The 16,125-nt window shown below is 36.2% G+C and overlaps 1 protein-coding gene across 1 annotated transcript in view; it reads left to right on the top strand.

Moving 5' to 3' along the window:
• The window catches only part of IRAG1 (inositol 1,4,5-triphosphate receptor associated 1), a 126,859-nt gene that overhangs the window by 6,160 nt on the left and 104,574 nt on the right, over positions 1 to 16,125 (top strand). The window contains exon 3 of the mRNA XM_041129225.1: positions 557 to 674. The gene's annotated coding sequence lies outside the window, so the exon portion shown is untranslated. The remainder of the gene's footprint in view (positions 1 to 556; positions 675 to 16,125) is intronic.

Below are 16,125 nucleotides of genomic sequence, written 5' to 3'. Positions count from 1 at the left end.
TAACAGAAAGTTTAAGGAAAGGAAAACACATTATACAAGCAAGTACTTCAGTGTAGAAGTCAGTTCCAAAAATAACAATGAACACTTGTGCTGAAATTCTCAGGAAGAATGAAGCCTGAGAATCAGCCTGAAGATGAAGAAAGCTTTTGGGAATATGTGCACAGATCTTTCTCTGTTTCTTAGGGGTGGCTGGTTGCTTTCAATGTCCTTTTCGTTAATGTGATTTATAATATAAACTATATACTGACTTCTATACATAGAAATTAAATAGAAAAAGCAATTAATTTTTATGTCTCTAACATCCATAGTCTCTTCTCTGATGATTTACTTTTCTTCTGTGTCTCCCTTCTTTTCTTCTTCCACAGAACCCTTTCCACTTTTGTTTAAACACTTAAAGTGACAATGTTTAAACAGATCGGTGCCCTTACTTTTTGCGGGCAGAGCTCTATCCTGCCAAATGAGATCTGAAAGATCTGTTCAATAGCCTGTGAATGCAAATACCCACTAGTCTAGTTAAAAAAAAATATTTAAAAGTTGATATAAATCTCTTTTACAGCACACAGAATTCTTCTGAAGACTTAAAGCCCATTTCTAATGTGCTTGAAAACATGGAGAGCAAAATCCCAAGTCTGCATGAGGACAAAGTTGAATGTTATGGATGTTGCAGAAACTGGGTATGATTTATATTTTAATTCATAAATGCTTTGGAGTTCCTGCCTGTGTAGATGTTCTGAATATGTGAAGTTTAAGATGTAAACAGGAGACCCAAGCTTGGAAGTTTGGGTCCTGTGTTGAGTTTTGAAACCTGTCTTTTTAATATTTCTTCTGAGTAAACATTTAAAGCTATTAAAAGCTTATTCTATAACCTTTTAAGATCAATTTTTAAAATGAGAAATGTCAAAATAAAGCAATATTTGTATTTTGAAATAAAGTATATGTACACACATAGAGATATATTTTCCTCCTCCTTACACCCATGTATATTATTTAATGTATAATATATTTTATAATATACTACATAATATGCTATATAATACATTATGTATACATTTAAAATGATAAACTATAAGTAACCTAGCTCTTCTGTCTATTTACATACCCATAAACTCAGATTTCATGGATGTTTCCTTTGACCTTAATAGAAACATTGCTAGAATACATAGTTACAGGTTGAACAGTATTTACTCCTAACCACAGCATTAATTGTAAGAGATGTTGGGACTTTGTTAAGGTTTACTTTATGTTCTCACCAGTGTATTTTCATGTCTACCTCTTCCCCCTCCATCTCTAATGTTTCATTAACATATCTTTCTTACTGTTTAAATAGAAGTCATTAATTTTTGTTGGACACACTAATAACCTTCGGGCAGGGGTGATCTTTGTATGGGCAAAAAAAATAGTAAATTTAATTTATTTTTTTTTATCCTCAAGATGGAAACTATTATTCTACTGGATCTAATTACTAGTTGTGAAGTAGGTATATTTTCTGTAATTCACTTCATCCGAAGAGGAAAAAAAAAAAAACTTTTAAAACTTGACCTTTATGCCAATGATTCTATGTAATTTCTTAACACACGTCTTACTATTAATAATGGAAAACACTTTATTTTTTATTGTCTTACATTGTGGATGAAAAACATAAACCAGATTACTTTAAAAGCCCAGCGTAATAGCACAATGTGTATCTAGCTATTAATTTAAGAAATGTCTGTTCTGTGTTTCTGTCTAGCACTTGATGTGTTTATTTCCACATTTTTCTTAGAAGGCCAGGGACATTTTGTTCAGTTATTTGAGAAGTAATGTGGATGGATGCCATACTTGAAGACTGTATTCATACCTCCTATCAACATGTAGCTTAAGTTTATGATTAATTTGATCCATGCAAGTAGAGCCATTGATTCTTAACTTGACTAGGCGTATGCCTGGCTATCTTCTTGAATTAAGGCCTCAGATTGGAAGACAACCAGTAACTGTTATCAGCCAGAAGCAAACGTTATTTTCGGAAGCAAACGTTATTTTCAGAAGCAAGGAGGTATTCTAGGCACTGGTTCACTAGATAATTTGGAACCTATTTCCATGTATTACACCGAGTATACTTTCTTGCTCAACTTCTAAAGCCATGTGGCAAGTAGATAATGCTGGTGTGTGAGCAGCAATGAATATCCATTCAAAAGTAATTTAACTAAACAACTACCTGTTAACTGTAACTTCCCAGAAGCAGGTAACAGCCTTTAGGAAGAGAAATAATGTACACTTGTAAGTTTTTCAGGCATTCCTTCCCCCTTCTCAAGGCATCTTTTAAAATCAGTATCCCCTGATATGTCAGGGTGGTTCTGCTGGGAGATACTGGATTAATATTTCCAACCCATGTTGTTAATGGAGTCTAAGGTACAGCTCACAGCAGTAGCAAGCTACCAGGCTAGAAATGTTGTATTGCAAGCTGCCTGGAAATTCTTGGGTTTGCATATTAATAGAACAATATCTATCATCCTCAATGTGAGTAAGAATGAATAGTGTGAGGAATGAAATTGGCCTCTCTGAGTAAGCTGCATATGGATGTCTGCCTGGAGTTCAGAGCTGATTTAATTTGCCAAACAGCAGTAGTGGTACTGTTAGTGTCTTGTAGTCCTCTGCTGCTGGAATTGCCATCCATGATGCAGTATGTTTATAAATAAAACTGTTTCTATCTGCAAGCTCAGCCTGGGATGTAAAGTCGTGTTCTTTCTGGCTTGCACATCACCACTAACAGAGCTGCTGCTGGAACTTAGTCAAGAATTCTGTGGATTCAGAAGCCAGTAAAGAAACTCCCAGAACTATGTTGCCTCTGCAAGTATGAGTAAAAGTTTATTTATATCAGTCAAGTGACTATGCATGTATACAGATCAGATTATTTAAATGAAGGAAGATGCAACTTTCACAAGTTACTTCTGGTTATTATCTCACTGGTTAAAAAGGGGCTCCTATTTGCACCTCAGCAGATTATTTTGCAATTTCAAGGTGTATGTATGGTTATTAATAATGTGCTGGAAACACAAAACTTGGACGAGAAACACTTTTAACTAGTTAATAACTAAATATTGTTCAGGCGTAAATCCTTTGTATTAATCAAATGTAACACAACTCAAGCAACAAACTAGGCAACTCATGTAGGCAAAATTGGTAGACTTAGTACATTTGACAGCTATGTGACTCAAGTCTGGAAGAACAGATATGTATGTCTCAGATTCTCACTTTTTTAGTCAGATGTACTTCTAATATTGAGTCCTTTTTTAACAGTGCCAAAGGTGGTTCTATTTTCTGATGTAATCTCAAAAATATATGCTTCTTAATTTAGCTGTGCCATTTTGTGCAGAAGCTGTACACAAGGAATACAATACTGATGATAATCTGTCTGAAACTGTAGTGATGGAAACCCTTCAATCTTTGTGGTGATTGGTTTCATTGCTTAACTTTGCTGTTAATGTTTTTCAGAAAGTTTAGCCTGAATTTCCCTTGCTGATATTTAATGTTGTTACGTCCTATTCAGCAGTACAAAGAAAAAGATGTCTTTTTACCTTTCTTAAGGGTAATTGGTATTTTACCATGGGCATGTAAATAGAGCAGTCTGTTTGGTTCTTTGTAAACATCATAGGAGATGTGAAAACCATCAATCCTTTGAATTCATATACATGTGATTGGTAATGTCACTTCTGCAAATATTTCTGCTAATACCTTAACTCTAATATAAAAAATACCTGTATTACTTCCCCTCAGAAAAGTTCAATCATGGTGACTTTTAATAGGCTATTATTCCTCATAAACTAGGGAATGCAGTAAATTTAGTAGGATCTCTTACTGGTCATTGAAACTGTAGGAATAGAAAAGAAAAAATTTAGCACAAATTTAGCAATGATATGTCTAAAATAAGACAAAACACTTCTGCAGAACACTTCAAAGATTGGACATTAGGGTAAGTATTGGAGAAAAGAATAATTTTCCTTAGGAACTAAATTTAAGTAGACTGAACATTTTGAAGGGAAAATTTTGACTTCCTGTTGCAAAGCTTTATAGCAGATTTATTAAAATTTAATTCTTATACGACTGAGAAACTTCTAAAATAGCCAGTCATGATTCTGACAAGTGTTTGGAGAAGCTGACTTTCTGTTGTGTGTTGTATTGTTTTGTTTTTTACATATGTCCATTCTACCTGTGTCTTAAAAGCATTTTTGATGTTGCCCTCCTAAGTAGAACCTGTCAAGAGTTAATGACAATAAATTATACCTAAATCCTTTCTGTACTAGTGATTATAAGTTTACTAAGGTCTCTTTTCTATCATTTGCATGGTTTTGTATATGTAAAACTATAGCTCAGGCAGCTGGAGATGAATGGCTGCTAATTCTTCTGATCACTCTGATCTTCCAGGTTTGGGAGGTTTCTCCATCATATCTTTTTTAATCTTCTCCTTCAAGTTACCTGCATGGACTTGCTATTGTTGTAGCAAGGAAGGCTGATAGTTCTTTTTGGAGCTTTTTACATGCTCTGGATAGGGTTGTTTTGTGGCTCTGAAGGCTGCTGTCAAATAACCTAAACTTTTAGGGTGTGAGGGAGAAGAGACCTACTTTGACCTTAAATATATATATGCTGTCCAAACTGACCTGGTAAAGGTATTGACCACTTAACGTTCTCTGCCATAAACCTAGAGATTCGGCCTGCTGTACAGATTTGAATATCAGAGAACAAGAACATTCTTCAATTGTTTCCTTCCTTCATTTGCGGAAGTGTTAAAACAGTCATGTAACATAGCCTTGCCGTTTTTCCGTGCAAGTAATCAAGCAGTATAAACATCAGCAGAGGGCAGTATTGAGGTATAAATACAATAATAATAAACAAATTTAAAAAAAGTATTGCCATGTGTGTTCAGTTTTCCTTCACAGAATCAGAATAATTTAAGATTAAAGGGTTCTCTGAAGGTCATTGGCTCAATCCCTGTCTCAGAGTCAAATTCAAAGTTAGGTACAATCAATATGGTCATGGTAATGTGTCTACATTGTTGGGTGTTCTATAACAACCTGCAATCAGATTAGTTTTGTCTCCAAACCACTTTTACATCCAGTTGTGAGACTGGATGCAAAGCATGCCCAGTGCTGAAGGGTAGTTATTTTGTGTGAATAATACTAGAAAAAAAATGTTTAGCCATTTTTGTTTACAAGGTCAGGAAACAGTATTTTGTAATAATTGCTCTTATGTGTTCTCATCAACTTTAATAATAATAGGCAAACATCGGGGGGGGGGGGGGGGGGGGGGGGGGGGGGGGAATTAGTCCTACAAGTATCTTGTCTGTTACTTCTGCGAGGCAAGATTGACCAGCATGGTTGTATCTGTGTAGCTTCTCTTGAAACAATGTCTTATTGTTGGGTTTTTTTTGCCTTTAAGTATAGTTTCTATAGTATTTGCTACTCAATAGTATGAAATTTTTTTTTTCCTACACCTTTATTGGAGACCTGAGATAGATAGTGACAGGAAGAATTTGCAAAAGTTAATATTGTTCTCATCTTTAAAACTTTTTTTTCCCAAGACTTACTGTATTGAATTTGTGGACAGATGTATACAAATCAGAGGCGTCTCCAAATCAGTAAGTTTTATTAACGAATTTTTTTCTTTTTTTAATAGAAACACAGTCCTAGCCTGTTAGCATTACTTGAATTAATTCCAGTTCCTTTTTGCAATCTGCTTGCTTACATTAGCTAAAATTTTGTTGGCTAAAATGGTAAACTGTTGAATTTTGTAGGATACAGCATTTCCCTTTAGTTTATCCAATTCTGCAATGCTTTTCAAGAATGTATTTGAGACAAAATTGCAGACTTCCGAGCTGTGGAACAAATGTCTATTATAAAATACTAAACGCAATGCTACATTAGGGAGTTTACTGACACTCATGTCATGTAAAAGCGCTTCTGACATTTACTTAAACCATTTAGATGTACTAATTGTTTGTATAATTGACTTTAAGACAAATGTTTTACTACTGTCTTCAGTCAGAAGCAGTGTTGTTACGTTTCAGTGTATAGTTGTCCATCTTTTTTTGACAAACTATTAGTTATAAAGTTTATTCAGACAAAATATTTGTGATTCTGCATATTAAATAGAACTGCTAAAAAGGAGAACATGGTTTTTAAACTCTCCTTTTGCTCCTAGAAAAGTGGATACCAAGAGTATTGCTAAGTCACTCTTACAAGTAACACAAATGTTTGCCTACTCCTATTGATGGCAAACTGGAACAACTCATAAAGAGATTGAAGGCATCTTAAAAGCACTTTTCCCTCTCTATTAAATCAGCTAGGTTTGAAAGCTGTTTAGCTAAAATTCTAGCTCTTCTTAGATGGCTAGCTACTCCATTAACATAAATAGTGGGGGTTTAGTTAAATCAGCAGTTTAGATTCCTGGCAACTATCCAAGCAAATTAGTTTAAACTAGCTCAGGCAAATGGCTGCAGGAGCCACATGCATTTTTGAGTGTTGCTGTGTATATATCCTTGCAAGAGAAAATACCAGTTAATGTGGAATTTGGTGAAGGCTAGAAAGTGCTGTGGGGACTTTAGGTGGATGCAGACTAGGCCTGAACTGTTCTGTTATCAGTACCCAGCAGAGCTTGAGTATGGTATGTATTTTGGTTGTGTTCAGAACTTTGGCAGGGATTATATGATGTTTTATAAGCATAGTTACACTGCTTTAAGGCCTGCACACCTTGGGTGGGCCCAGTTTGCATATCAGCACTGTGCTTCTCAGTATCTCTGGTTCCTGAAGCAGCATGAGACTGCTCTTTCTGCCACTGTTAAAATATGTCATTAGTGAAAAGTTGGAGGCAGGTCCAAATGAGTAGACAATATATTTTGGTCACTGATAAGAAGCTTTTGTCTTTGATGGATGGGAATGTTTGTCATGTAGGAATAATATAAAGTCAGCAAATGTACTTCCAATCAGTATGTTATTTAAAAAAACCAACAGTATTTTTAAAAATTCTGAAATATTCTTAGTTTCAAAACGCTGAAGATCTCTCTATTTTTTGTTTAGATAACATCAGCAGAGAACTTTTTTCCTATTTGATTTCAGTAATAAAGATTTTATAGTAAATGTGCAGATGAGTAATACTAGCTGTAGAACAGAGGTAGGCATAAACATCTGTGAAGGTAATATGATAGTTGAGTGTGATGGAAGATGTTGGCATGGAGGTGAGAAAGTACTTCTGTAGTGATTTTTAAATTGTGTACAGTGGCTTGTGGCCATGCAAGGCACAGAGGAGGAAAAATTGGTTTAGGACAACTGCTAATGACAATACTGTCTTTTCTGAATACTGACTGAGACTATATAATGGCCGGGCTTTAAGCAATGTAAAATTCACAACTTGGCAGTCCCAGCAGTGCTAATGTGGGAAGGACCCCTATTGTAAACTTGTACCTCTCCTGCAGAAAATGTAGCTTAGAAGGGATATTGGGGACAGTGATGAGGCACTGACCAAACCATAACAACATGGAAGTTATGAATGGCCTTTGTTTAAATTATCGCTCTTAACTCCCAAGGTACAGTGGTGAACACCATTGTAAACAATAGCACATTTAGCACTTGTGCTGACAATCCTTCTTGCAGTGAGTGTTTGGAGTGTTCTTGGTGAAAAGGAATGTAAGGTCATGCATTGTATCATCCAGCAACCGGAAAGAGTTGAGATATGTGAAATTATGTGGGAAAGCAGCTGAATTTTACCTGGTAGACTGTAAAAGGAGCCTATCCCTAGTGCTTTCAGAGACAGGTACTGAACCTACAAAAACCCAAGTAATTATTTTAGTCATGACTTTGTGCGATCAAAGTTATTCTGGTTGATTAGACTCAAGCACGTAGCACTCCAGATCCTTCATGTAACATCCCGTGTTTTGCTGTTCCTCTTCCTCCCCCCCGCCCCAAACCCTAGCACATTGCCCTCAAATGGCTGCCAAGCAGTTTTGTACTTGAATAATGTGACTCGATTGTGTATACTCTTTGAGGGGGGGGGGGGGATTGCACACCATTGTCTAGTTTTACATGACAAGCTTTACTTCATAGCAAATTATAGAGAGAGTTTTGTGGTCTTTTCTGTGATCCTAATATTATAAAGATTAGTTGTGACTCTTTTGGTGACTTTTCCATGAGGATGACCAATTGGTCTCTTGCTTAGTTTATATTTTGTTACTATTCTAATAGGTTGAGTGAAGAGAAGGGGATATTGTTTGTTTTTACTTTCCTCTGTAGGGCTTTGGTTTGTGACACTTCTCTGTGAAATTATCCGTATGTTTCCTTAGTAGTTTTCAAGGAAGAGTTAAGTTCATTATTATACAGAAAAGGATGACATCCAAGGTGCTGCTCTTGTTTTGGCAACTTGAATTTTGTTCCAAAAATTTTGTTTAAAATAAAATCAGTGGGGTTTACTGTCAAGGATGTTTAAATGGTTCTTGTATTGTGGAACAAGTTAGAGTGAATATAAAATCCTTCCTTTCCCCAAATTTATTCTGTACCTTAAAAAAAAAAAAAAAAGGCATGGGGGAGGGGAATTTCTTATAAACACTTCTAGGGGCACTTATAAACATATGTTTCTTGAATTCCTGGAATTGGAAGCAATTGTATGTAGTGTATCTTCCCAAATCCATGTAGCTAATTATCTACAATAAACTTTCCAAAAGCAAACAGATTAGATCAGTATATCTAATAAGAGAAGTTTCATATGAGTGCTCTACCTCTGATCTGGAAACAAAATTGGTAGGAATTTTCCATTTATTTTGAGAAGACTGACACTGGTAACAGTGGATTATCTATGGGTTCTTTTACTAGTGAAATGTAGACAGAGCAACTGTATAGAGGAAGGAAGCAAGCCTCTTGCCTTTCATTCATTCAACCTTTTTTTAAGAAATGGTAAGTAATAGCTATATTTCCAAAAGTGAGAAGGTGTGTCTGTACTTGGTTCTGTACAATGCCTGTCCTAAAGGGCTTCTGAGCTTGGTTAAGGTTTGTAAATTCTATTATATTCTTTTAGTCAAGTTCTTAACCATTAACTCAGCTCACAGATACTTAATGGCATTTTTTTGCAACACTGCAAGTAGGAATGGAGGTTTAGTACTGAGCAGATGGGTACAGTACTGAGGAATAATTGGCGAGTTGATGTTATTTAAGTGAAGTGATCTGTTTTTAAAGTTGTATTATTTTTCTTGTTCCTGAGATTCTTTAAAAAGGAAAAAAAAAAACAACTTGAAATTCTGTAGTAGTTCAATGTCTGGGTAGTTTATGTGTAACTAGAGCAGTGGGCAATGGCTACCTTATCTTGTGTGGCAGTAAGCTTGACTTACTGACTATTGATAGCCAAATCAGTTGTTATGGTTTTTTCTAGCATTTTCTCATGTCTGTGGTTGAACACTCGGAAAGAACACCAATTCAGGGACCCTCCAGTGAGTATGCTGTATCTCAACTTGGCAGTTTAAAACCATAAACCTTCTAATGCCAATGCTAACCCTGCTTACTTGTGAAGAAGATAGGACCATACTCAGGTAGTACTTAAGCCTGACTTAAGCCTGCTAACTCATTTAGTATATATTTTCTGCTAATGCACTTACTATGTTCTATACAGTATGTGTTCTGTGTGACATCAGAACAACCAAAACATTATGTGTAATGAAAAGGATCAATGTTTTGGAGGCAAAATTAAGAATACAAGATCATAGAATCATAGAATCATTTAGGTTGGAAAAGACCTTCAAGATCATCGAGTCCAACTATCAACCATGCCCACTAAACCATGTCCTGAAGTACCCTGTCTACTCGCTTTTTGAATACCTCCAGGGATGGTGACTCAACCACTTCCCTGGGCAGCCTATTCCAGTGTCTGACAAAGATGCTTTACAGTCTGAGTGAGAAAAGGGCTTACAGGGGAGTTAAGCACTGTGAACTGTAGGGCAACTTACTGCAGCTCCTAAAAACTAAATGCATATGTGAACTAAGCTGGGTGCCCCATGAGCAGCAGTATCAATATTGTCTTGCTATGACTGCAAAAATAATAAGGTTTTTATTAGTATATACACAAACTTATTGTCAACTTTGTAGAGTTAATGCATACAATAGTATATGCAGTGCTGCGAGCAAACTGTGTATTTGAAAAATACAAACCTACTACTGAGCAGATGAAGGGGTTGAAAAAGCACCTGGAAGTGGATAAAATTCTATGCTGAATGTTTCAGTGTCGCACCTTCTTGTTCTGCTTATGAAATGCTAACCAGTTTGTTAAATCTGTTTTCTTCTGTTTTCTAAATGCAAAACTTCTTGCATGAAGGTGGCTTTAAGACAATGCCAATGCTGGAGGGTAGGAAGTGACAGGCAACTGCTTCTGTAGGCAAGAAGCTGGAGCCAGCAGGGTGGAATATAGAGAGTAGTGGTATCTGTCGTATTGTTTGTCTGGACCATGTTTACTCCCTCATTAGGTCAGGTCTGAGGAATGAGGCTGATTGTGGTTTAAGTAATCCTACTTGTTAAAATGGCTTTGTTTCCCAGATGCAGAAAGCTTGGAAGAAGAGGACAACAAGGCAGTAGCATAGACAGACTTCTCTGAAGAGGGATGAGAGGGTGAGTCTGGTTTCTTGTGGGCAGGCAAAAGACAGGAAATCTTACCTCATATATGAGTGATGAAGGTGGGGGGGGAAAGCCTCCCAAAGAAGGAAAACTTTGTGCAGGGAAGTGGTGGAGGGTGGTGGAGCTGATTCTGTTGTTGTTCTGGGAGATTGGCTCCTTTTGATGTTGTTTTATAGTGGTCAGATGTGTTTGGGAAGCTGAAGGCTTGACTTTTAGAATCTTGGGCCTAGAAATTTAGGTCTGTTCTAAGATGGGATCTGCCATACCCATTTTGTTCTTATAAGTGTTCATGTTCACATGAAAGTAATTGGATGCAGATGTTATATGTATGCTTGTGGCAGATGGTGCCTTCCCCCGTGCTATATCTTAAAAATCCACAGAAGTAGGTTTGGGGTCTGTCTGTTTGGCTGTTGATTGTTGTTTTTTCTGGTGGTTTTTTTTTTTTTTTTTTCCTTTTTCTGGAATGAACTTTGGAAACTCAATTTTGTGTTCAGTTATGAAGCACCTGTGAAAGCATTAATGGCATGGCATAGCCTTAGCCTCTCTTTTGATTTTGCCATTTCTATTCATGTGAATGTTAGACACTAGTGTGTAAATGGCTGCTAATGCATGTGCTGCCTCATGGTTTACAAAATACCATGCGACATGCCTGCTAACCTTTGTATCCATGTTTTGTTTTGCTTGTGGTTTTTTTGGGGGGGTTTTTTGTGGGTTTTTTTTTTTTTTTTTGGTTTTTTTTTTTTTTACTTGCCTAGAGTTTCTGGGTAAGGCTTTAGCAAAAGAACAACAAAAAGTATACATACTAGGAGTATTGCATGCCTGGTAAATTTTAAGGACTGCATACTATAAGCATTCAATCCTCTGCCAACTAATGCAATTGAAGTGAAAATTTATGCCTCCCAGTTTGGGGGGTGCCATCTTATTGGCTTATGTAAGTAGCTTGCTTCCCCCCCCCCCCCCTTTTTTTTTTTTAAACTGTTACCTTAGCAGTGGCTGCTTGTCTCCTTAAGTCCTGTTGTTAAACAGATAAGAGCTTAGCACAAGCATAGAATTTTATTAAACTTACAACTGATATTTGCTTCATGGTGAAAGCCCGTGTGGATGCATTGTTCTTAACAATATAGAAAATTCAGTAATACTTGCCCAAATTTAGGAGGGGAAGTGTGCAGGTGGCTTTGGGTGTTGCTCTCTGATGTTCTCCCAACACTTCTAAACTTTCTTTTTCCTCCTTAAATTATACTGAATGTACAGAAAGAGCTGGGCTGTTGAATAGGCTTGCTTTTGAGCTGTTATCCTCCAGAGAATTACCAACTATTGCAGATCTTGGCATTCTGGAAGGGTAGAAAGGTGGAGTAGTTGTGGATTAAATTCTGGCAGAGGTGCTTGTATTGCATTACAGAATCATGAATTTGTGATTTTTAGAGGCTGCACAGAACACTGAAGGCACCTCTGGGGACCTGTGAATACCAGTTGAAATGTAAACAAGAATCTTTAGGACTTCTAGTCCCTTCCTCTCGTAACTTCCCTCTGAAAGAGCTGATCCTTCTCATCCAACATCTGTAGAAACTTATGTAACTTTTTCTTACTCTTTGTCTTGTCTGTGCCTGTGAACAAAATGAAACAGAGCTAATATTAAAAAAAGAAAGACAGATTTTCAGAACTGCTCTTGTCATCTCTCTATGTTAGTCCTGCTTAACAAAGCTGGGCGTTATAAATTTTTGTTATTTTTGTACAGCATTTTTCTCATTTGTGAGCATAGTTGTCCAAAGATAACGTGATGGAGCTCTAAGGTTACACCTGGAGGGACTGCAAGACATTTATTTTTTATTAAAAAGATAGTTTTAATTGTTTGTGAACATCTAGGAACTTTAAATGGACATCAAAGGAGCATTAGTCATAATAGAACCTTCTTAAACAATCTGATTTTTTCTAAATATATCAGGATAGCCTACTCACTGAGTACTAAATGGTGATGGCTGAATGGAGGAAAGAGTAGTAGTAACTTATGGGCCACAAAGTGAAGTCTTAAGACCTTGAAGATGGCATAGGTAAACCCATAGAGATGTATATGAAAGCAGTGTTTGCACTGCTGTTTAATTTCATTAATCAAACAGAATGCATACATACTACATAAATTTTGTAGAGGCTGTATCCTAGGAAAAAAGACCTGGAAAAATACTGGTAAGGTTCAGAAGCACTCAGTGTTTAATAATTGTAGATTTGTATCTTCTCTTCTCCAAGACTACAGGAGAAAGAGGACTAGGCCTGGTGGGGAATGCTATGGAGGGATTCAGTTATATCAATAAGGTGTTTGAAGGTATATAGAAGATTTGGGGGTATAGGGGTGGGAAATGGGGGAAGAAGGGAGAGTGATAATGTAGTAAACTCCATCATCTCTTAGCTAACATCTATGAAAAAGAATAAGCAAGACAAAATCAATTGCAGGTAACTTAAAGATACTGACCACAGTTTTATTATATGCAGTAAAAAGCAGTTTCAAGGTGTTTACATATAAATGAAATTGTTTTCAAACATATTTGGGTGTGACTTGTAAGACCAAAAAGTTATGACAACACACGGTGAAAAACAGTAATGCTTCTATGAAAGCTTAAGGCTGGGCAAACTTATTCAAACTTTAGAAAAAGAAGTTTACAGCAATTATCTCTTATTAGACTGATATGTGTAAAAAGGGAAGGCTTTTGGAGACCAAGAGAGGTGCTTGTATGCTTGAAGGCTCATCTGTGTTCCTCTAACTTATCAGTGTAATAAATTATCTTCTGTATAGGAAACTGAGTAGTAACTGAAGCAATTACAAGCCCAAAATACCAGCAGGGCTGGTAAAGCTGACTATATTCTCTATAGGGGAAAATGTCCAGAATTCTCATTAAGAGTGGTATTTGTCAGGCAAGGATTTTAATATGATGAGACTGAACACTCAAATACATTACAGCATCTGCAGGCAGCTGGTGTGGATGAAGAAGCAGATGCTCAGGTGATAAGCTATGTATGACAATAGCAACTTACAATATAATTAAGTGAAATATGTACAGAAGTGAATAATAGAACTACAACTGAGAAGTTATGAAGGTTGTTGCTTTCCAAGTACCACATGGCACTTGAAAGACATCAGTTTATCCAGTTATAATCTTCTGTGACCTTCTCTTTACCTTATATGACCTAGCCACTGTAATATTCAAATAAAAAGCAGTAACTTACAAAATCATAATTAAGATGCAAGTTTGGTACTCTGACTTTGTATTGATTGCCCTCTTCCTTTTGCTGGGTATTCATGAGTGGTATAATTCTCAATATTTTGAAAAAAAACTCCCAACCAACCAAAAACCTAAAAAAACCAAACCAAAAACCCCAAAACAAAAGAAAACCCACAGAAAAATTTGAAAACATATCGCAATAAAATTAAATTCCAAATTTTTGCCCATTCTTTTTGTCAAGACCATTTTTAAAGCTTTCATGTGAAATTCACTGGTTTAGAGTTATAACTGAGTTTCAGTAAACTAAGCATTTGTAAATGGAGCCTATCATGATGGGATAAGTAAACACATTTTAATAGGTTAATGCATAGCTATCTTCCCTGCCACTGCTGCCTCCCCCCTCCCACCCCATGCATAGTCTTCCTGACATTACCACTTAGCAGGATACTAGTAAATGAGCCAAAAAAACTTTGCCTTGGCACACTTCTGTTGACTTAATTTGGGTTTCAATGATGAAACCCAGAGATTAAATAGAACCACGAGAGTTCAACAGTCTGCTAATAGCACAGTGCTGCAAAGCATCAATTGTATAAGGAATCCTACTACAGTAAAGTAATTTTTCCTGAGGCAGTTCTTTTCTGAGAAGTTGTTTGTGTGTGTGGGTCTGTGTGGTTGGTTTTTTTGGTTTGATTTCTTTTAAGCCTGAGGTTGAAATGCAAAATCTGTAGCACGTTCAAACCTAAGCTCTTGTAACTGAAAGTAAAACAGCAGTGTAAGCATTTGTCTGTGTATCAAACTAGTAAAGAAAGGCAGAAATTCTAATTAAATAGGATTTTAGAAATCAGGTACTGTTAGTTTATAGCAAAGAGCGTTTTTTGTTTAGTTTTTTTGTTCGGTTTGTTTTTTTGTTGTTGCATAGATATTTTCATTGTTTTTGTTTTCCCAGGAGGGAATTATACCGGTGTTTTCTTGCCGTTTAGCAGACTAGTATTTCTCCTTTTCATAACTATCACGGGATGAATTTTTCATAGCAATACAACTGCATTACAGCAAGTGTAACAAAAACCCAGAGTGATGACAATGCTAATTGGTGTTACAGCCAGTTTATTTGTAGCGGATAAAACACGCTTCTACACTTAGTTGTCCTATCACACACTAACATGCCATATATGTGCTTGTATTTTTCTAAAGGAAGCAGTTGGATAGATAGTAACCATCTCAAGCAGCAAAGGGAGAAACTTAATCCACCGTTTAACTACTCTTACTTTTTTTTTGTGAGGAGAAAATGAGTCATAACTAAGGCAGGGGAAGAATAAGATAAATAAAAGCTGCTCATAATAGCTAATAATAATTATGAGAAGTGCCATGCTGGTCTTAGGATTTGGTTGTTGAGAATAGTACATTTAATAGCAACATTCCTTGGTGAGGAATTTGTGAGAATGAGTGTCAAAATACTTAATTGGGAATGCAGGCATTCCTTCTGTAACAAGTATCTTGAAAGGCCTCTTTTTTCAGTGAACTGTGCCTAAAGCTGTGAACAGGACAGTAATTTTCACGTAGTCAGTCACCTGAGGCTTTATCCCGCTGTCACTAAAATCAATGGCAAAATTCTTGCTGACTTCAGAAGTGGATGGGACCTCAGATATATGCATTTTCTTTGTAATGGGGGATAATGTTTGCTTTCTTTTTTGCTGTAAAGACTGAGTAGTCTTACCTACATATGCAAATGTAAATTGTGAAATTTATAAATTCTAAGCATCATTATTTTTTCCTTCCTCTTCTCCTTCAGCTGCAAAAGGCCTACATCCACTCCATATGCCTGTATGTGTCTCTATATTCCTGGCATGAATTTGCATTGATTTCATTTAAGTGTAGGATTGCCACCATAATGTGTAAGCACATATTATAAAATTTGAACTTCCCTCCACATAAATTTCTTATCACCTGAATTTTGTAGAATATGTAAGTTAGTGTTTAGTAATGAAAGCTGGTTATTTGCTTTCAAAGGGCAGTGTCAAAAGGGAAAACTTTATGAAGATATACTTGTTCTTTTGTGTCTTTACTGTTTTGGCATGTAAGATAATCATAACAATGCTTTTGATTAAAGACTACTGTTAGGGTGGCTCTACATAGATGAGAAATTACGTGGTCTGAATTTTAATGGAAATGGCTTTTTGTTCTCATCAGCTTTGCTTCTATTTAAGGTAAAGGAAAGAGACGCAAGCTTGTTCTTCAGTCATTTTCAGGAAAAAAATATATTTAGAACTTTGTTGTTATTGCTTTTTTGTAAACAA

This window comes from Aquila chrysaetos, chromosome 16, assembly GCF_900496995.4.
Source record: "Aquila chrysaetos chrysaetos chromosome 16, bAquChr1.4, whole genome shotgun sequence".
Taxonomy (NCBI): Eukaryota; Metazoa; Chordata; class Aves; order Accipitriformes; family Accipitridae; genus Aquila; species Aquila chrysaetos.
This window is presented reverse-complemented; position numbering and strand designations above follow the sequence as displayed.